This window comes from Vipera ursinii (genome assembly GCF_947247035.1).
Source record: "Vipera ursinii genome assembly, chromosome: 1".
In the NCBI taxonomy this organism is placed as follows: domain Eukaryota; kingdom Metazoa; phylum Chordata; class Lepidosauria; order Squamata; family Viperidae; genus Vipera; species Vipera ursinii.
The window spans coordinates 319036561-319058607 of record NC_139512.1 but is presented as its reverse complement, the minus strand read 5'-3'; the positions used below and the strand labels follow the sequence as shown (position 1 = coordinate 319058607).

Here is a 22047-nt window from a genome sequence, read left to right as displayed (position 1 = left end):
CTTTTGGCACAGTCATCGGTATTCTACAACAACTGTCAGAGTGGTTCTTTTGTACCACTGGCAACCCGTATAGCACAGCCCTTTCCTGATTTACGAGCAGAAACTGAGTAGGCTGAATTCTGGAAGTGTAAAAGGAGTTTGGATCCATTTCTTCAGGCAAACACCCAGTGGAGAGTTATGCCAAGCATATCACAGCTGCATCTCCACATGTAGAACAGGATAGTTCTGGCCGCAGCTCACACATAGACACATACTCACGCATATGTTTATGCATGTGTATCTGTAACATACATATGCATGTGCTTACACATACCTTGACAATTACTCCCCGCCTGTCATTTAGCACTTCATTACTCATTTAGAGAAACAGCTTCCCTGTGTTGTGTTGCTAGAGTATTGGGTAGATTCACTATGGTTTGCAGTGGTTGCCAAACATTTTCTTGACAGTTCATGAAGACTTTTTTGTTTTCTGGAACCACTACTCAAGGTTGTATGTCTCCTTCTGGATCAAATTAAAGTAAAATCCTGATTCCCTGTATTCATATTTAGCAGTTTGCTTTCTGTCAATAATGTAACTGTAGATTTTTCAAAGTAAAAATTGTGTCTGAGTGTTTTACCCCAAGTATAAAACACCCAGACACAAATTGAGCAATGTGGTATATGCAGTACAATGCAGTGAGCCATGTGAAGATCTGTACATTGGGGAAACAAAACAACAACTTCATAAATGCATGGCACAACATAGGAGAGGAAACCCATCAGGATCAGACTCAGCAGTCTGCATTTAAAAGACAAAGTCCAATCTTTTGAAGACAGCAAAGTCCACATTTTGGACAGAGATGACCACTGGTTTGAAAGAGGGGTCAAAGAGGCCATTTATGTCAAAATTGAACAGCCCTCTCTCAACAGAGGAGGAGGGATACAACATCATCTATCTCCAGTCTACAACACAGTCCTTTCAACAATTTCAAGAAGGCTCCACACCCATTTGCACTACTCAGGTGACCCTAAAGACACAGATAAGGCTCCAGGTAGCACTAACGACTCACTAAAATAATGCAAATGACCAGCTGTCTGCAAGGAGTATAAATCCTTCCATTCCCCACCATCCAGTCAGAACTGAAGAAGCTTCTTGGATGAGAAGAGAAACATCTCCAAAGGAAAAACAAAGTCCAGTTGCCTCGTGAAAAAGCATCTTTGCGATAACTATGACCTGGATGACTGAGAATCTCCATGGACATTTAAAAATTGTGAGATACAATACCAACAAGGAGGAGGAGTGTGTATTTTGCTTTTTAAGTTCTGAGACCCAGGGAAATCAAGTAAACCTTTGACTGTTTGTAAGATACCCTATATACTGGGGTTCTTAAGTAAGGTTACTTTAAATAATAAAAAATAGCATTGATTATGGAAGGAAGAACCATGTTCTGTATGTCCTTCAGACATTTATGAATGATGGACATTATTATTAAAACCTAAAATTATTAGTCACTGATTTTTTTTACATAAAAACAAGTCTGGAATTTTTCAAAATCAAATATAACAATATTTATACTATGGAAGCATGTGATTGTGTATGCATGCATGTCTACTTGCACACATATACATAGAATTTATATTATGAATTCTGCTTCATACAACATTTTTCTCATTCCTTTCTCTTTCTGAAAATAAGCAATCCATTTTTTTCTTATTGAGCTTTAGAGATGGCACTCTATTAGCTTTCTTTCCACCATTCTGCATTTTTAAGGAGCCAGTCAAACCTGTCCTCATAGGTACTTAGTTTCCAGAATAAAAAATGCCTTGATTCTGGAACCAAAAGTCAAAAAGTAGCTTCTTGTACCTCTGAAAGTGTTATTTTGTTAATGAGTAAAATCATCTCACTTTATTAGTTCCCTGAATAAATCCAGTACGAATATCATGCCTTGAATGGTAAGTTCCACAAGATAAGGACTAGTTCCCTTTTCTCAATCTGCTGGTTCCTCTTTGGCCATCAAACATATATGACAGATAATGACAAATAATTTCCATTTTCAATCATTTTTACCAGCTGAAAAATCAACTAAATGTAACAAATTAATTAGAAGGAAAAACAACAACTGTTTTACAAAAATGTTTGCTTCCTTTGATTTTAGATAAAAAACACTGATATTAGACATAAGTTAAATTATAAGATACCAATTTGGGCAATACCTAAACATGCAATAGAAAATATAAATGTGGGATTTAAACATGATGAGACTGCATATAAGGAAATCTTAAGTTTAGAAAGGAATGTATGGCAATTAAAGCCATATAATATTTTAAAAGAAGAAAAGATTGTACCAACTTGCTTCCATTATGGGCAATTACAGGCAAGATGGAAAGACGACCAGAAAGTTGTGAGAGGGTGATAGGGTGGCTCACCTATACCATCAACTATACCACCCTATACCATCTCCTATCTCCTTAGAGGTGAGAGATCTAGGGAGGTATGCTTTATTTGGGTTGGTATCCTGTCCGCTTCTGGATAGGTTTGGGCCCTCTGTGAGAGGGAGATGCCCGATCTGTCTCGGAAGTCACCTGGCCAGCTCAAGTGGCAGGGAGCTGGTGGACTGGACATTGTTGACCTTCTATTTTACATCTTTTGGAGTGACTATGGGACTGCCTGGCTGGATCTACCTGAAAAATGGTTTTATCTTATTCAAGCACGGACTTATTTGCGCTCAGGGGTGCCCCCCCTTCCTGGGCGCAACCCGCCTTTATTTCAACCTATCCTCTTGATGACGGGCCCAATTATTGGGACCCTGAGAGATGGTTGGGCAAGGACAGGAGCCTCCATCACAAATTTAATAAGAGGTCCCTGGTGCACTTTTTAGCTCAATTTTTTGTGGGGTTAGGGAGGGGGGAGAGTTTTCAAAAGGTTTGGTTGGAGACTGGGGGGGTTCTACCAACCGTTTCTCAGACCAGGCCTGGGATTGATCGCGCCGTGACGAGGCTTGGGTTGGATGCGGGTTGGCCCCGGAGCGGGGTGTGGGTTTATTCCCACGGCGGTTGGGAATGGCAGCAGGCGTATGAACAGGGGGCCTTATCAATATCTGGGAGTGCGTCCCCGCTGTCTTCGAGCGGTGATGCGCTCCGACCCCCTGGTTTCAGCCTATGGTTCCGGGAGCGAGGAACCATAGCTCAGGCTTGTGTATTTTAATGCCAGGTCCGTAGCCAATAAGGCTCCTCTTATACGTGATTTGATCGAGGAGCATGCGGACCTGGCTTGCATCACGGAGACCTGGTTGGGCCCAGAGGGCGGTGTCCCTCTGGTTGATCTTTGTCCATCGGGTTTCCGGGTGCTGCACCAGCCTCGAGCTCAGGGTAGGGGTGGAGGAGTGGCGGTAGTCGTGAGGGAGACCTTATGTCCGCGGGAGGCCACCGTTGTCTAAATAGTCAGGTGTGAGTCCCTCCTCCTGAGATGTGGCCCTAGAGCTCAGTTGGGCTTGCTGCTGGTGTACCTTTTGCCTAGTTGCACAGCAGCAGCCCTGCCTGAGCTTCTCGACATCCTCTCAGGGTTGGTGATTGAGTTCCCCAAACTTATGGTTTTGGGTAACTTTAATCTACCATCCCTGGGGGGATCATCTGAGTTAGCTCGGGAGTTCATGGCTTCCATGACGGCCATGGACCTGACACAAGTTATTCAGGGTCCAACTCATGGGGGGGGTCACATGCTCGATTTGGTTTTCCTATCTGGACGGTGGTTACATGATCTAGGTGGGGGTTCTCCAATTGTTATACCCCTGTCATGGACTGATCATTACCTCCTGCGGTTGGTCTTCCGTTTTGCCACTCCCCGTCATGGGGTGGTTGAACCAATGAGATGGTTCCGCCCTAGGCGCTTAATGGACCCTGAGCGGTTCCAGGCGGCGCTTGGGTCCCCACCTGCCTCCTTTGCTCACAGCTCGGCCGACGCCCTAGTGGAAGCCTGGGAAAAGGCGGCCATGGAGGCACTCGACCGAGTTGTACCCATGCGGCCCTTGACCCAATGGGCACCATGGTTTTCCATGGAGCTCCGGGAGATGAAGCGTCGGAGACGGGGCCTAGAGAGCTGTTGGAGATTCAGCCGATCTGAGTCCGACCGGTTGCGACTAAGGTCTTTCACGAGATCTTATCTCGCGGTGATGAGGACGGCAAGGTCTAATCACTTTGCTGCCCTCATCGCGTCCGCAGATAATCGCCCGGCCGCCCTGTTTAGGGTAACTTGCTCCCTCCTTAATCAGGAGGTGAGGGAGGAGCCCTTGCAGGATCGTGCTAAGGAGTTTAGTCAACATCTGTCGGACAAAATCGCTCGGATTCGGACCGGTTTGGACTCCGACTGGGCAGAGTCTGACGATGAGGACGAGGGCAGTCTTCTCGATATTATCTGGGAGGAGTTTGATCCTGTGACTCCTGAAGATGTGGACAGGATCATGGGGAAGCTGAGCTCCACCACGTGTTTGTTGGACCCGTGCCCCTCCTGGCTGGTTTATGCAGCCCGGGATGGGACACGAGGCTGGCTCCAGGCAGTGATAACTGCTTCTCTGAGGGAGGGTAGTTTTCCCGCCGCCTTGAAGGAGGCGGTGGTGAGACCCCTCCTCAAGAAGCCTGCTCTGGACCCAGCTGTATTAAATAACTTTCGTCCGGTCTCCAACCTTCACTTTCTTGCGAAGGTTGTTGAGAGCGTGGTGGCGCATCAGCTCCCTCTGTTCTTGGAGGAAGCTGATTATCTAGACCCGTACCAATCGGGTTTCAGGCCCGGGTACAGCACGGAGACGGCATTGGTCGCGCTGGTGAATGATCTCTGGCGGGCTCGGGACAGGGGTTGTTCCTCTGTCCTAGTCCTATTAGACCTCTCAGCGGCTTTCGATACCATCGACCATGGTATCCTGCTGCGGCGCCTCAGGGGGTTGGGAGTGGGAGGCACAGTTCTTCAGTGGTTCTCCTCCTACCTTCTGGGGCGTTCGCAGTCGGTGTTGGCAGGAGGGCAGAGGTCGACCTTGAGGCCCCTTGTTTGTGGAGTTCCTCAGGGATCGGTCCTCTCACCTCTCCTGTTCAACATCTACATGAAGCCGCTGGGTGAGATCATTCGTGGTTTTGGAGTTGGTTATCATCAGTACGCTGATGATACCCAGCTTTTTATTTCAACCCCAAACCACCCCAGTGATGCCCTCGACATGATGTCCCGTTGTCTGGAGGCGGTCCGGGTCTGGATGGGGAGGAACAGGCTTCAGCTCAACCCTGACAAGACTGAGTGGCTGTGCGAGTTGGCATCTCGGGAAACGCAGAATTTTCCATCTCTTAATATGGGGGGTGAGTTATTACCCCATGTAGATCGGGCTCACAACTTGGGGGTCCTTCTAGACTCACAGCTCTCCTTAGAAGATCATATAGGAGCTGTGACTAGGGGGGGCCTTTGCCCAGGTTCGCCTGGTGCGCCAGTTGCGGCCCTATCTAGACAGGGATGCCTTGCGTACAGTCACTCATGCGCTCGTGACCTCTCGTTTGGACTACTGCAACGCTCTCTACATGGGGCTGCCCTTGAGGACCACTCAGAGGCTTCAACTGGTGCAGAATGCAGCCGCGCAAGTTGTGTTGGGGGTCTCCCGATACTCCCATGTTACACCTCTGCTCCGCGAGCTGCATTGGCTGCCAGTTGCCCTCCGGGTGAGATTCAAGGTGCTGGTAATGACCTATAAAGCCCTACATGGCATGGGTCCGGATTACCTACGGCAGCACCTGCTGCCGGCATCAACCTCCCTCCGTCCAGTGCGCTCCCACAGAGTGGGCCTCCTCAGGGTGCCTCCGATCAGAGAATGTCGATTGGTGGCCCCCAGGGGGAGGGCGTTCTCTGTGGGCGCGCCAGACCTATGGAACCGCTTGCCGGTTGAGCTCCGGATGGCCCCTGACCTTCGCTCCTTCCGGCGCGATTTAAAAACCTATCTATTTGAACAATCTGGCCTGGTCTGATGGGTTTGGAGTTGGATTTAGTTTTAACACAGTTTTATTATTGTATTATATTGGGCATAATTATTTAATCCTTTTTAACTTCTTTTTAACTTTTGTATTTATATTTTGGTATTTATTGCCCTGTACACCACCCTGAGTCCTTCAGGAGAAGGGCGGTATAAAAATTTAATAAATAAATAAATAAATAAAGTTGGCTTTTCGATGACTGATGAAAATTTGGTAAAACAAATTAGAGATCAAGGTCAAGCACATATAAAAAGGATATATAATGCATTGATAGAAATTGACTCAGAAACGGAACTTGTTAAAGATTGTATGATAAAGTGGGCCCAGAATTTTCAAGAAGTTATAACAATGGATACTTGGGAAAAGATTTGGGTTAGAAATGTAAAATTTACACAGGCCCAAAATTTAAGAGAGAATTTTTATAAAATGTTTTATAGGTGGTACTTAGATCCTAAAAAATTAGCAAGTATGTATCCGAATTGCCAGCCCAAATGTTGGAGGTGTGGCTGTGAGGATGCAACGTATTTTCATATATGGTGGACTTGTAAAAAGGTTAAAGCTTTTTGGATTAAAATTTGGTGGAATATGCAAAAGATATTTAAGAAAAATATAAAGTTTTCTCCGCAATTGTTTTTATTGGGTATTATTACAGATACTACTGTCATAGATATAAAGTTGATGTTGAATTTAATTACGGCAGCGAGACTTTTAGTAGCACAATATTGGAAGAAGGAAGAACTGCCGACTACAGAAGAGTGGACTTTGAAAACTTGGCGGAAATGGCAAAGTTTTCAGCATATTTGAAAGATCAATCGCAACAGAGATACATTGTGGAATGGAGAAGATGGATTGAATATATTCAGAATAAATATGGGACTAAAAAGTATCATTTAGCATTTGAATAAGTAGCGGATTTTTATGACGTATAATTAGTTAGTAGTTATTTTATTAATATTTTGAATATGGAGAGTTAAAGTGTGATAGAATTTAATGTTTTATTATTGTTGTTAGCATATTTTAGATTATGCTTGTTTGTATTATTATACCCTGTATTCAGCTCTGGGAAGTCGTGGGAGGGGGAGGGTAGGGTAGGGGGGGTTGGGGAGAGGGGAGGGGGTTTTTTGTATTCAAAAATGTATTGTAAAACTTTTCAATAAAAAAAAACAAAAAACACTGATATTGGATGTTTTAAAAGAATACTTCTTTTAAGTCAACATGGATCATTTAAAGCTTTTATAGAAATTTGCTTCTCTATTTTACATCATTTTAATCACAATATTTGCAAGCTGATTTATCTGATAAATTGAGTAAGCAGCAACTTTACACAGAGATGAAAGTAAATCTGAAAGAAATGAGAAGGCCATGAACAACAACTGTCAGTCAGCAGACATGATGAGAACTCCTTAATTTCACAACACATAGACTTAACCATAGTTTCAACTGGGAAACTCTAACCACCCTAGACCAAGCCAAGCCAAAAATGCTAAAGAATTCCTGAAAGCATGGCTGTCTGACAAATAGGCTATCAACAGGCACATTGAGATAAACACCATCTATATACCATTCAAAAGAGACTATCAAAAAGCCAAAAAAGAAAAAAAAGAAAACAAAATATCTCCCCACCAGCAATCAACACAAGATGAGCAGAGATTAACAGAAAGATTAACATTAGTCTAACAATCAAAAAGCAAACAATATCCCAGTCAAGAAACTACCAACTCTGACAAACAAGCTAATGATAAACAACAATCCAATCAAGGAACCACCAAGACCCTCCAACCAACACTGACAGGGTGAACCACTAGTATATACATAAAATGAGAGCAACCCCAGTCCCTACTAGCACTGATGAAGTTACCAAGCTTGGTAATGAAATTTCTGCAAGAAAACAACCTAGTCCAGAGAGCACTAAGGACCCCGCAGTTCAACTCTGAACTATTATTATTTTTTTCCGATTGATTTATTAACTATATCTGGAGGCACTACCATATAAAGGCTCTTGGTACCATCAATCTGCATGTATGGTCATATCAGTTCAGAGCATCTTTTTAAACAGACTGGGAATTCTCCTTGGCAACAAAAATTGCTGCAACAAAAGCAGATGGTCTTGCTTTGATTTCAGTCATTAGACAATAACTGAACTGTCTGAGCACTGATTGGCTTTGACATCTCTGCTGATGTATTGGTCAGAAACAGTACATTCTGATTGATCTCAGCAAGCACTACACAGAATTATGCTAAATCTCAGATTGTTCAACCAGAGTTTACCTCATAAACTACACCTGACTGTATGCATAGTATGTTGAGCCATTAAGCCATGATTTACAAATTACAGTGGCTGTGTTGCAGTTGAAACTAACTAGTTTTTGGTAACGCATGAAGCTAATCCTAAAGTAGCAAAGTTAAGAGTATAAGCAGTACTTCAAAAGAGATCAACATTTATTTGAAGGACTCTAAAGTAAGACATATACTGTCAAACTCCAAAGAAATCTCATGAGGCTTCAGCCATTTTTGTTTCTTGGCTTGCCTAAAGATCCAGGGGGGAGGAGGGATGAATGGAATGTGCATTTGCAGGTGTGAGCTGCAAAGTCTGGGAATCAAGGTTATTCAGATTATTTACGAGGTTACAAAAGATTTCTCTCATAACAATTGTCTGATTTTTAATTGGGGAATGTGACTTGCACTGTCAGGGAGAAGGGGAGTTTCTATACTTTTAATTTACTGTTCTGGTGCCAATTTAGCCAGAGCTGGTTTTCCATTCATCTGTGTTGAAATGGTGTGCTCAATAAAGTTTTGCATTAGAGATTGGAATGTCTCAACTGTGCTTACTTCATTGGGATCATCAGTCAGAACCTTGACACCTACAATGTGCTAGCTTCCCAAACAAACAGTAGTTTTGACTTGACAAAACATTGGCATGTTTTGCCTCTTCTTGTTCCTGTACCCTACATTCATATCTTTTTCAAGTTATATTTCTTCCAGTGTAACTCTATCCACTAAAGTGCAGCTGTTAAATGAAAGAATATATATTCTCCATTTTCATTCAGTTATAAATATTTTCAATTATTGGATACAATAGTAAAATTTGTAAAATCTATTATCTTTCTGTTCATTAATTTCAATTAATATATACAATGTATATTTGTATACAAATATTACAATTTGTGATACACACACACACACACTAAATAAATTTGTAAAGCTCAAACCACTTTTTTTAAAGAAATCATATATGCTAGAATAACCAAAAAACAACAACAACTAAGAACCAAATAAGAGTTTAAATACCCCAGGCTGAGGTTTTCCTCTCTTAATTGTTTTTCCCCCTCTCTTTTGTTCTTTTAATTTGAATATTGAAAAAGCCCTTCACATTTCAAGATCTGAGAAAAGTGTAGGCTGAGTATGTGGTGAGGGAAAGGATGTTATCATAAAGAAGATCGGAGTGATTAATCTCTTCTTAGAATATGATCCTAGACTTCTGGTCTCACTATAAACTGCAGCAGTATTTATCAGACTTAGCTGCTTTAAGGTATGTTTAAGGTGGACTTCAACTCCCATAATTCCCTAGCCATCAAGCTGGGAATTGAAATTTACATACCTTATAGTGGCTAAGGTTGAGAAACACTGGCCTACAGAGAAGTACCACTTTATGGAAGAGTTTTAGTTGAACTGTAGAAATACCCAAACCATGGGTACATGCCAAAACTTTGTTCCCCTAGCATTCGTGACCAAACTTATGTTACATATGCCTCTTGTATCAAGAATGGGAAGAAGATAAATTGGAAAGCCTTGGTTAATCAGCCAGGACTGTAAATTGTATAAGAATACTATGAACAAAATAAGAAAACTAATGAGGTACAGAGAGAACTAATATATTTTTTTGCATGGAAGTGTTATTATTGGAACTCAGAACAAACTTCTGGGCTTTAATTCTAAATGGGCTTCTTTTCATCTGGCTGTAGTTGAGGCATCTCAGGGAACCAATTAAAAACCCAGCACAAGAGAGCCAAACAAATCTGTAATTTGTTCATTCCTGTCATAAGCTACAGGGGCCTATATTGGCTGTTGAGGGTTCCACAGTGATGTTTTGGCTCCTGCTGAATTATCCTTTTTTTCCTTTCCTTTTGGAAATATTCAGGAAGGGTGCTTTTGAAACAAAAGTACAAAAAAACAAATACCAAAATCAAACACCCATCAATGATTGTGTGAATAAACAGAACTATAGAAGCCAACATTTTCTACAGGTACATTTTTCAGTGGGAAAGAATGAATTGAATTGTGTTTTCAAATGTATCTTTCTCTTTGGACAAAAACACTGACTAGCCAGGCTCTGAGCTATCTGTATATTATAGAAAACTGACAGAAAACCATGACCGGCATCACAGAATAACACTCACAGTTACTACAACAATGTACTTCTAGTGACCCTACTGTAAACGGTCCTGCTACCTTGAAGGAAGTGGTGGTAGATTATCCTTCCTCAGGAAGTCATTGTTGGACCCAACCTAGTTGAACCCCACAATTTCCATCCAGACTTCCTTTCAGGGAAGGTGGTTGAAAAGGTGGGTTGCAGCCTCAGAAGGCCTGGAGGAAACAGGTTATGTGGGGCATTTTCAGTCAGGTTTTAGACCAGGGCACAGAACACAAGACAGCACAGACCGTGTAGTGGATGACCTCTGGTGAGGTTGCCTTATTCCTATGATGTTGCTTTTAAACCATTCTCAAACTGTGAGAGAGTCCTTGGGTCCTTAGTTGTATCGGTGCTAATGTTTTTCTCTTTATTTTAATATCGTCTAACAGCAGTTTCAAAGGGTAGAAAATCTGTTAAGCTTTGTTACTCATGACCTTGTCTTGAGTCAAGTGATTCAATAAGTGGAATTAGCAGAAGAGGCAGGATAGGGATTGGCAGCAGGGCTGTAACTTTTATGTCAAGAGAGTTTTCTGCCAATGCAAGGAGAGGAAGATAACACTCTGTACCACCATGCCTGCCCTCCCCCTTCTTACAGGCCTTCTGTCTATCAAAACTGAAGCCCGGGGCAAAGGACAGATACCTCTTATCAGACACTTTGGAGCTCTAAAGGAGGCAAAAGCATAAACTGCTGCTCTGGCTTCCCCAATAGAGTTGTAGTTGTCACCTTCAGATGGAAAAAAAAACCTCTCATACTTTAGCTTGAGAGCCAAGGGTAAAGGACAGTGGGCATATTCCCAAGCAGAACCAACAGCTTTAAACATCAAGCAACATACCTTTCATAATTGACAAGAAGCAATCCTGAAAGACAAACCTAACAAAATCTAATTCCTGAATGTGTATAATTTTATTTTAAATAGGGTACATTATAGTATACCTTAAAGAAAGCAGTAAAACAACAAAAATGCAGAAGTTTTACCCCTCCTCCAGTTATCCTCACTTACCAAATGGGTAGCAGTAAAACACTTTTAAGAGTTTGCTTACTAAATACAACAACCTAATTGTTCAATCAAGTGTGCCTCTCAAGAACAAGCTACACAATATTTGTTTTGCACAGGTAACTTTATCAACATTTTCCCCAGCCTGGTGCCCTCACCAAAAAAGGAATTCTATTTGTAAAATTCTCAGCTATTTTGCTGTGCATTTGAGAGAGAGCGCAGAATGTTCATGGAAATAGGAATAATCTAAGAATTAATGAAGTACTTTTATATCATCATTTTAGCCATTGTCTATTCACTGCAGGATGAAGACCTCTTCCGCATGTTCCCAACAAATATGGTCCTGAGCTTTCTTTTGCCAATTGGACCCACAATACTTGCTGATGTTGTTAATCCGTCTTGTTTTAGGTCTCTTTTGTGGATGCTTTTTATCAAGTGGGATCCATTCTATGACTGCCTTGGTCCACCTGCCATCAGTTCTTCTTGCTATGTGACCAACCCACTTTCATTTCAATTCTTTTACTCTCTTGAAGATACCTGTATACTTTCGTTTGTTCTCTAATCCATGTGCAGGTCTTTCTTTCTTGTCTTGTGATGCCGAGCATGTATCTTTCTATGGCTCTTTGCGCCACTCATAGCTTTTGTGTGTGTGTGTGTATACACACACATGGATTTTTACACACACACACACACACACACACACACACACAGAGTGGTTTTTTTTTGGTAAAAGAAAAAGGTGCTGGAACTCACACATGTCATACAACCTGCCTTGCCTACCCTACAAGGTTCCATCCAAAAAAGGTGCCGGAACTCCATTCTGAGCGTTCTATGAGAAAAAAGCCCTGCACACACACACACACACACACACACACACACACAGAGAGAGAGAGAGAGAAAGAGAGAGAGAGAGATTTATATATACATAGAGAAATAAGCCAAGTTTAGCACCTAGTAAGGTAAGTCCTATTATAAGGACAGTAGCAAGCAAAAGGCTCCATGTATATGTGCATGCACGGGCTCAGGCCTTTCTAGGTAGCAAAGAAAGAAGAGCCAGGGATAACAATCTCATAGACATAGACAAAAAGTGAAGGGGAAGCAAAGCAAAAAGAATAAGTCCTTAATTCTCTGCTTATACCTACTTCCCCAAAGAGTCACACTTCTAACATGAAATGCCCCCTCTTCGAAACTGCTATAGGTTGTAAGAATAAGAGAACAAGCCAGAACTGTTGCTCTAAGCCTTGACATATGGAGCATTCTTTTTAGAGAAAAGAGGGATTTAAACTCTTGTTCTGTTTTGTTGATTAGGTTTATAAATCATGTTATAGACTTAACTCTAAGACAGCGCAAAATCCTTAATTTATAGTGAAGAAAAAGTGTCAGCTTTGTATCTACATTGACTAAATTCATATACTGTGCTAAAAACTATTGTCTTTTTCAGCATAGCACAGCATGATAATGTAATTAAACAAACGTTAGCTTGGTTTTGATAGCAAGCCAGTTTAAAATCATGGTTTGATTTGGAATACAAACTTGGGTATTTGGAGTGTAATTTCCTGTCTGATTGGTTTTCTGTTCTCCTAATCCATTAACCAATCTGCAAAGATGCAGGGTAAAATAGTTTTAAAAGGAAAGAAAACTAGGAATTGCCCAAACAAAGCATGACTCTGGCTTGTGCAATATCATTAAAACAAACTATAGCTAATCAAGGTATGAGAAATATGGCAATTTTTCTTTGCTGGGTCCAATAGATCCAGCAGAAGGATGAAGGTGAGGGGGGAAAAGGAGAACAATACTGCCTCAAAAAAAAAAAAGAACCAAATCTTCAATGATCTCCTTTGCATGACATCTCTTTTGGCCTTGAATACTGAGACTGCAGCATGAAAGGGAAAGGTGAAGAAAAGACCTCTCTAGCAAATTTCTAGTTATCATTTGTCCAGCCCTCAAAGTTCCTGAAGGCCAGTACTCAAGTGTCATAAATCAAACCAGCTTCAAAAACATTTAAGAATCATTCTAATGATGAATGAAACTCTTTCCCTCCCTTTATTCTCCTTCCCAGAACAGAAAGGAAGAGGGTTGGGATGGGATAGGGGAATGCTGCTAACGGAAAAATACTTTTTTAGAGGAGGCCTTGCCAGGAAACCGTAGGCACATCTGCTCTTAACGGGTTTCAGCTGAAACTACTGAAAATATACATGGGGCTATTTATATGGAACAGCTTGTATACATGATAAGATTACAATTTGGAGGATAACAATGGGCTTAGCTATGGAAAAAATAAGCCTGCTAAAACTTCTTTTCTACACATAGCTGTAACATTTTACCACATATGTTGCTGAGGGGGGAACCAAAATTTGTTGAGAATTAGGAAAATCTCAGCATTTCCAGATTAGCATCAAACAAACTCAAGATGTTTCGGCAACTTTTTGCCAAGACTTAACTCCTTAGTCTACTGAACTCCTAGTGAGTGACAATTTCGCTCAATCAAAAAGATCCTGAAGGATGTGGGCAAAAACAATTTTAACACTAAAAAATCCTTAATAAAATATCTCCATTACCGTATATACTTGAGTATAAGCCGACTCGAATATAAGCCGAGACCCCTAATTTTACCCCCCAAAATTGGAAAAAGTTAGTGACTTGAGTATAAGCCGAGGCTGGGAAATGCAGCAGCTCACCACCAAACCACACCAAACTCACGGAGCTCACGGAGCTCAGCTCGACACGTCTGCCATCTTAGTTGAGCCTGTTAACAGACTTCATCAGTTCCAAAATCAAGATCACACCGGCAAGCTTTGTCAGTTGTCACTCGCGGCAGTACAAATACACTAGTACGGAAAGCTGGCATTCACTTTCGGGGGGAGGAAAAAAAAAACACAACAACACCGCACGCTTTAAAAGATTGGAGTTTTGCAGCCTTTTTTCTCGGGCCCGTCCGCCACCTTTAACTTAAGGCTGTGCTCTCGATTTCCTGGTGTGTGTGTGTGTGTGTGTGTGTGCGTCAGACCCACGGGAATGGCTGGTAGGGAAGCGGCATTCCGGCATTCCCCCCCTTCCTGTGTGTCGAGCCCACGGGGCTTGACACACAGAGAAACGCAAATGCCGGACTGCCGCCACCTTTACTAGCCATTCCTGCGGGTGTGACACACACACACACACGCACGAGGGGGAGAAACAACGCTGGACTGCCGCCACCTCTGCCAGCCCTGCAAGCCTCTGCCGCCCCGGCGTTGGTGGTCGAGCTCTTCGGAGCCGGCAGAGAATCTCCCGCAGGAGGAGGTCGCGGCTTTCTCTCTTGCTTCGGACTGCAAGGATTTAAACTCCAGGAACAAATCCCGATGGAAGTTTTTTTTAAAAAAAATACTCCTCCGGGTCGGACAGGGGACCCAGGCTGAGGTCTAGGGGTAGTGGGGGGGGGCTCGCAGACATAGATGGGCTCAAGTGGAAGCCAAGCAGCCCTCCCGAACCTGGGCTTCTGGACGGAGCAGCCGGTGGTGCGTTTCAAAAAGCAGAAAAGTTGGATTTTGAACTTTTCAGCAGCGCATCTGCACCCGCTGCTTTTATGACCGACCTGCCGTTTCCCCCCCCTCCCGGTCCTTTCCCCCGTCCAAGCGGACGCTCCAGGCTCTTTGGGGGGGACGGGCAGGCGGGGGGGGGAAGGAAGCGTGCCGAGGCGCCGCTCACCTGCGATCGGCGAGTGCGCTGGACTCGGCTGCGTGTCCGGCGGAGGGTTCAGATCATTCCGGGCCAGAGCGGCTTGGCGGGCGGGGCCGTTGGGCAGGCGGCGTGGTGCAGCGGGGGAGTCAGGGCAGCTCTGCCATGGAGCAGCTGGGGTGGGTGGGTGGGGGGAGGAGGAGGAGGAGGAGGAGGAGGCGGAGAGGAGCGAGCGAACGAAAGACAGAGCTTCCGGTGGCTACCGCTGCTGAATATTGCAATGAGCCGCCGTCTCCCTATGACCGCTGGCGAGGGGATTTCATCAGAGCACGCAATCGGGGCTCCCCCTCGTGGGTGCGTGTGTGTGTCAGACCCACGGGAATGGCTGGTAGGGAAGCGGCATTCCGGCATTCCCCCCCCTTCCTGTGTGTCGAGCCCACGGGGCTTGACACACAGAGAAACGCAAATGCCGGACTGCCGCCACCTTTACTAGCCATTCCTGCGGGTCTGACACATACACACACACACACACACACGCACGCACGCACGAAGGGGAGAAACAACGCTGGACTGCCGCCACCTCTGCCAGCCCTGCAAGCCTCTGCCGCCCCGGCGTTGGTGGTCGAGCTCTTCGGAGCCGGCAGAGAATCTCCCGCAGGAGGAGGTCGCGGCTTTCTCTCTTGCTTCGGACTGCAAGGATTTAAACTCCAGGAACAAATCCCGATGGAAGTTTTTTTTAAAAAAAATACTCCTCCGGGTCGGACAGGGGACCCAGGCTGAGGTCTAGGGGTAGTGGGGGGGGGGCTCGCAGACATAGATGGGCTCAAGTGGAAGCCAAGCAGCCCTCCCGAACCTGGGCTTCTGGACGGAGCAGCCGGTGGTGCGTTTCAAAAAGCAGAAAAGTTGGATTTTGAACTTTTCAGCAGCGCATCTGCACCCGCTGCTTTTATGACCGACCTGCCGTTTCCCCCCCCCTCCCGGTCCTTTCCCCCGTCCAAGCGGACGCTCCAGGCTCTTTGGGGGGGACGGGCAGGCGGGGGGGGAAGGAAGCGTGCCGAGGCGCCGCTCACCTGCGATCGGCGAGTGCGCTGGACTCGGCTGCGTGTCCGGCGGAGGGTTCAGATCATTCCGGGCCAGAGCGGCTTGGCGGGCGGGGCCGTTGGGCAGGCGGCGTGGTGCAGCGGGGGAGTCAGGGCAGCTCTGCCATGGAGCAGCTGGGGTGGGTGGGTGGGGGGAGGAGGAGGAGGAGGAGGAGGAGGCGGAGAGGAGCGAGCGAACGAAAGACAGAGCTTCCGGTGGCTACCGCTGCTGAATATTGCAATGAGCCGCCCTCTCCCTATGACCGCCGGCGAGGGGATTTCATCAGAGCACGCAATCGGGGCTCCCCGACCCTCGGTCCTGCCCAGATGCAGCAGCAGCAGCAAGACCACCCCCCCCCCACACACACACACACCTCCGGTCTACCTTACGGCCCGGTGACTTGACCCCGGGGATAGATCGGAAAGAAGGCAACAGACCTTCCTGCCCCTTCGCTGAGAAGGAGCTCCAGCAATGAGAAGAGCCAAGGGGTGGGGCACCGTGGAGAGGTTAGTGGGTGGTGGTGGTGGTGGCTCTTAGATACCGCGTAGACGCAGGGGTCTTCAAACTTGGCCCTTTGATGACTGGTGGACTTCCTGGAGAAGGAAAAATGCCTGGAGAAGGAAAAATCGGCCGCAGCCTCGGGGTAGGCTTCTCCGGGGGCGCCGCCGCGATTCTGCAGGTCTGTTGCCTTCTTTCCGATCTATACCCGGGGTCAAGTCACCGGGCCGTAAGGTAGACCGGAGGTGTGTGTGTGTGGGGGGGGGGGGGTGGTCTTGCTGCTGCTGCTGCATCTGGGCAGGACCGAGGGTCGGGGAGCCCCGATTGCGTGCTCTGATGAAATCCCCTCGCCGGCGGTCATAGGGAGACGGCGGCTCATTGCAATATTCAGCAGCGGTAGCCACGGGAGGCTCCGTCTTTCATCCGCTCGCTCCTCTCCGCCTCCGCCTCCTCCTCCTCCCCCCACCCACCCACCCCAGCTGCTCCATGGCAGAGCTGCCCTGACTCCCCCGCTGCACCACGCCGCCTGCCCAACGGCCCCGCCCGCCAAGCCGCTCTGGCCCGGAATGATCTGAACCCTCCGCCGGACACGCAGCCGAGTCCAGCGCACTCGCCGATCGCAGGTGAGCGGCGCCTCGGCACGCTTCCTCCCCCCCCCCGCCTGCCCGTCCCCCCCAAAGAGCCTGGAGCGTCCGCTTGGACGGGGGAAAGGACCGGGAGGGGGGGGAAACGGCAGGTCGGTCATAAAAGCAGCGGGTGCAGATGCGCTGCTGAAAAGTTCAAAATCCAACTTTTCTGCTTTTTGAAACGCACCACCGGCTGCTCCGTCCAGAAGCCCAGGTTCGGGAGGGCTGCTTGGCTTCCACTTGAGCCCATCTATGTCTGCGAGCCCCCCCCCCCACTACCCCTAGACCTCAGCCTGGGTCCCCTGTCCGACCCGGAGGAGTATTTTTTTTAAAAAAAACTTCCATCGGGATTTGTTCCTGGAGTTTAAATCCTTGCAGTCCGAAGCAAGAGAGAAAGCCGCGACCTCCTCCTGCGGGAGATTCTCTGCCGGCTCCGAAGAGCTCGACCACCAACGCCGGGGCGGCAGAGGCTTGCAGGGCTGGCAGAGGTGGCGGCAGTCCAGCGTTGTTTCTCCCCTTCGTGCGTGCGTGCGTGTGTGTGTGTGTGTGTGTGTGTGTGTGTATGTGTCAGACCCGCAGGAATGGCTAGTAAAGGTGGCGGCAGTCCGGCATTTGCGTTTCTCTGTGTGTCAAGCCCCGTGGGCTCGACACACAGGAAGGGGGGGGAATGCCGGAATGCCGCTTCCCTACCAGCCATTCCCGTGGGTCTGACACACACACGCACCCACGAGGGGGAGCCCCGATTGCGTGCTCTGATGAAATCCCCTCGCCAGCGGTCATAGGGAGACGGCGGCTCATTGCAATATTCAGCAGCGGTAGCCACCGGAAGCTCTGTCTTTCGTTCGCTCGCTCCTCTCCGCCTCCTCCTCCTCCTCCTCCTCCTCCCCCCACCCACCCACCCCAGCTGCTCCATGGCAGAGCTGCCCTGACTCCCCCGCTGCACCACGCCGCCTGCCCAACGGCCCCGCCCGCCAAGCCGCTCTGGCCCGGAATGATCTGAACCCTCCGCCGGACACGCAGCCGAGTCCAGCGCACTCGCCGATCGCAGGTGAGCGGCGCCTCGGCACGCTTCCTTCCCCCCCCGCCTGCCCGTCCCCCCCAAAGAGCCTGGAGCGTCCGCTTGGACGGGGGAAAGGACCGGGAGGGGGGGGAAACGGCAGGTCGGTCATAAAAGCAGCGGGTGCAGATGCGCTGCTGAAAAGTTCAAAATCCAACTTTTCTGCTTTTTGAAACGCACCACCGGCTGCTCCGTCCAGAAGCCCAGGTTCGGGAGGGCTGCTTGGCTTCCACTTGAGCCCATCTATGTCTGCGAGCCCCCCCCCACTACCCCTAGACCTCAGCCTGGGTCCCCTGTCCGACCCGGAGGAGTATTTTTTTTAAAAAAAACTTCCATCGGGATTTGTTCCTGGAGTTTAAATCCTTGCAGTCCGAAGCAAGAGAGAAAGCCGCGACCTCCTCCTGCGGGAGATTCTCTGCCGGCTCCGAAGAGCTCGACCACCAACGCCGGGGCGGCAGAGGCTTGCAGGGCTGGCAGAGGTGGCGGCAGTCCAGCGTTGTTTCTCCCCTTCGTGCGTGCGTGCGTGTGTGTGTGTGTGTGTGTGTGTATGTGTCAGACCCGCAGGAATGGCTAGTAAAGGTGGCGGCAGTCCGGCATTTGCGTTTCTCTGTGTGTCAAGCCCCGTGGGCTCGACACACAGGAAGGGGGGGGAATGCCGGAATGCCGCTTCCCTACCAGCCATTCCCGTGGGTCTGACACACACACGCACCCACGAGGGGGAGAAACAACGCTGGACTGCCGCCAGCTCTGCAAGGCTCTGCCGCTCCCTTCTCTCAGCAGCCTGTTCCGAACGAAGGGACAGTTCTTTTTTTTTGTTGACTTGAGTATAAGCCGAAGTGGAGTTTTTCAGCCCAAAAAGTGGGCTGAAAAATTCGGCTTATACTCAAGTATATACGGTATATTGTTTTAGGGCCTGTAAATATCTCAGATGTTCCGTATGGGTTAGATGTAGATTGTAGTGTATTATTTAATGATAACCATCATGGCAAAAAAATATATCTCTGTACAACTGAAGAAAGCCCATAGAATTAATGTAATAGGTACTGGGTTGAGCAGCTGCAAAGAAGAATGTCTGGGTGTCTAGAGAAACTTTCTGTTTTCATCAAAATTGCATAAGCAGCCCTGTGTGTTGCATCACAAGCTCCACCCTTAATGAGCTTGTATGTGATATTCCAAATGCACGTACAGAATAAGTTGGAAGGGATCTTCTGCTCAAATAGGAAACCCTGTAACATTTCAGACGAATAGTTGTCCAATCTCTTTTTAAAACCTCTAGTGTTGGAGCACCCACAACTTCTGGAGGCAAGTTGTTCCACTGATTAATTATTCTAACAGTCAGGAAATTTTTCCTTAGTTCTAAGTTGGTTCTCTCCTTGAATAGTTTCCACTCTTTACTTCTTGTCCTGCCTTCTGATGCTTTGGAGAATAGGTTGACCCTCTCTTCTTTGTGGCAGTCCCTCAGATATTGGAACACTGATAGCATGTCACTCCCAGTCCTTCTTTTGACTAGACTAGAAATATCCAATTCCAGCAACTGTTCTTCCTATGTTTTAGCTTCCAGTCCCCTAATCATCTGTTGATCTTCTCTGCACTCTTTCTAGATACTCAACATCTTTTTTATATTGTGATGACCAAAACTAGATGCAATATTCCAGGGTATTATAAAATGTTATTAACACTTCACATGATCTTAATTCTATCCCTCTGTTAATGCAGCCTAGTGCTATGTTGGCTTTTTTACACAATGAGAGTGGATAGTATCATAGCAGCCTTACACTGATTTCATTATTCTGCCTCTCCCTCTCATTCCATTCCTCCCTTGGATGCTGCTGGGTGGAAGAGCCTGTTTCTAGAAATGCATTTATGCATTACATTTATTTGTATGCTGCCTACCTGAACAATTCTGCAACAATGCACTAAAATCAATTAAATCCAAAATACTAAAAAATATTATCTTTTAAAAATGCTGTGGTCTTTCATAAAACTCAGGCAGTTAAAGCGACATTAAAACATAATTCTCACTCACCCAAAAGCCCGCAAAGACAAAAGTTTAACTTCAGTGGTTGAATTGTTCCAGAATGAGGGAGCTGCCAGTGAGAAGGCCATTTTCATGTTCAGATACCTTAATTTGACTTGGGATGGGCATCTACAGGTCAGATTGAACAGATTGATTCTACTGGAGGAGATAGCCCTGAAAGTAGCAATGTGACATGTAGAACTTCAGAATATATAAAGTATTATATTCTGCATTGTAAAGGTTACTGGAATGACTGAAAATCTTAAGGGGGATACTAGACACCCCCCCCCTCCCAAGACCAGAACTAGCATTTTAGGGCGCCTAAGTAATTTTAATTGAATTTTAAAAACTAAATTTGGATTGGATGATTACTTGAAAGACACCAGGAAATTCTAGGACAGCATGCTAAACTGGGAAATTGAAAACATCCCATTAAAAGGAAATAGCAATTCACTTCTGAACTGTTGTCAAGAAAATACCATGACTATGTCCATGTCATCACTACGAGTTGAGCTCAATTCAAGGGGGACTATAGTTTCAAGGGATTGCTGAAAAACAATTATTTTGGTTGTCTTGAAAGATCCTGGTTCTTGCTTCCAATTCTCTACAGTTTTATACTCTGTTTAAGTAGCTTATCAAATATGCTTAAGCAGCCTGCTTGGATTAATGACTTCCTTGGACCTGGTACCCTTAAGGTACGTGTGATAACTCCCATAATCCCCATTGGTTATTTATTCTAAGAGTAAAAAGGGGTTGTCACTCAACATATCTGCAGGGCACCCTGCTGAGGAAAAGCAGCTTGAAATGTTCTTCAACAAAGACTTTTTTGTATCCTGTCCCCAAATTATGAATTTCATGGCTGTTTGTGACGAAGCCCCCACTGTTATATGGGTTAAGATGCTGCTTCCCTTTCACCGTCTTAGATCATCCTCTACCAAAACTATGGTTTAATATAACGTTCTGTCTTGAGATAGAGAACTTGGCACTGCAAAATACAAATTCACCACATGAAGCAAGAGGTATTAAAATTGTGCTATCAGAGACAATAAATTAAATTGCCATCCAACAAACCCTTTAAGGAGGTCTGACATAACCACAGCAGATTTTTCATTTCCCACTACACCCTGCTGCGTATCTTCACCTGTTTTATTAAATCATAAAGTCCCTTTTTAATAAGTGAACCAGCAGAAAACAATAATGAATGACAAGTTTCATTAGATTTGGAATTTTTTTTTCTGATGCAACCAGAGCGTAGAAAGTGTATATTATTTCCTTTTTTACAGAGTTAATTTTGGTATTTTTCCCCACTCAGTAATATTTGTTCGATGGTATAGTTTTATTTTGCTTTTAGAAAAAAAATTGCAGTTGAGTTCAAATAATTCCCAACAACAACATAAGAGCACTTTTCTTTGGAAACAGGACTACTTCCCATCCCATGCTCTGGAACTTAGAGCTAGTTGGGAAATAAGCATGTTTGTTTTTTTAAAAAAATGTAGCTCACTTTCCTTCTGAGTGAAAAAGGTTCTAAGTTTTAGTGTTGTTTAAAAAAAAACCCTGCCAAACCTGTTTAGTTGAATTTGGTAGCAAGAGAGAAAACTCATGTTTATCACAATTAGTACGCACTCTGAAACCACTTTCCTTATTTCGGATAGTTACTGCCTGAATCCATTGTATATAATGTCTCTGCAGACAATCATTTCAGAAAATACGCGGGGGAAGAGTAAAATCTG

At 45.7% G+C, this 22047-nt stretch overlaps 1 long non-coding RNA gene across 2 annotated transcripts in view; it reads right to left on the bottom strand.

Annotated features, from left to right (window-relative positions):
• The window catches only part of LOC310633085, a 57965-nt gene extending 36764 nt beyond the window's left edge, over positions 1-21201 (bottom strand). For both annotated transcript variants that reach the window (XR_014490980.1, XR_014490981.1), the window contains exons 1-2: positions 21098-21201; positions 20327-20491 (exon numbers count right to left, since the gene is read on the bottom strand). This is a non-coding gene — a long non-coding RNA (uncharacterized lncRNA). The remainder of the gene's footprint in view (positions 1-20326; positions 20492-21097) is intronic.
• Between the last annotated feature and the right edge of the window lie 846 nt (positions 21202-22047).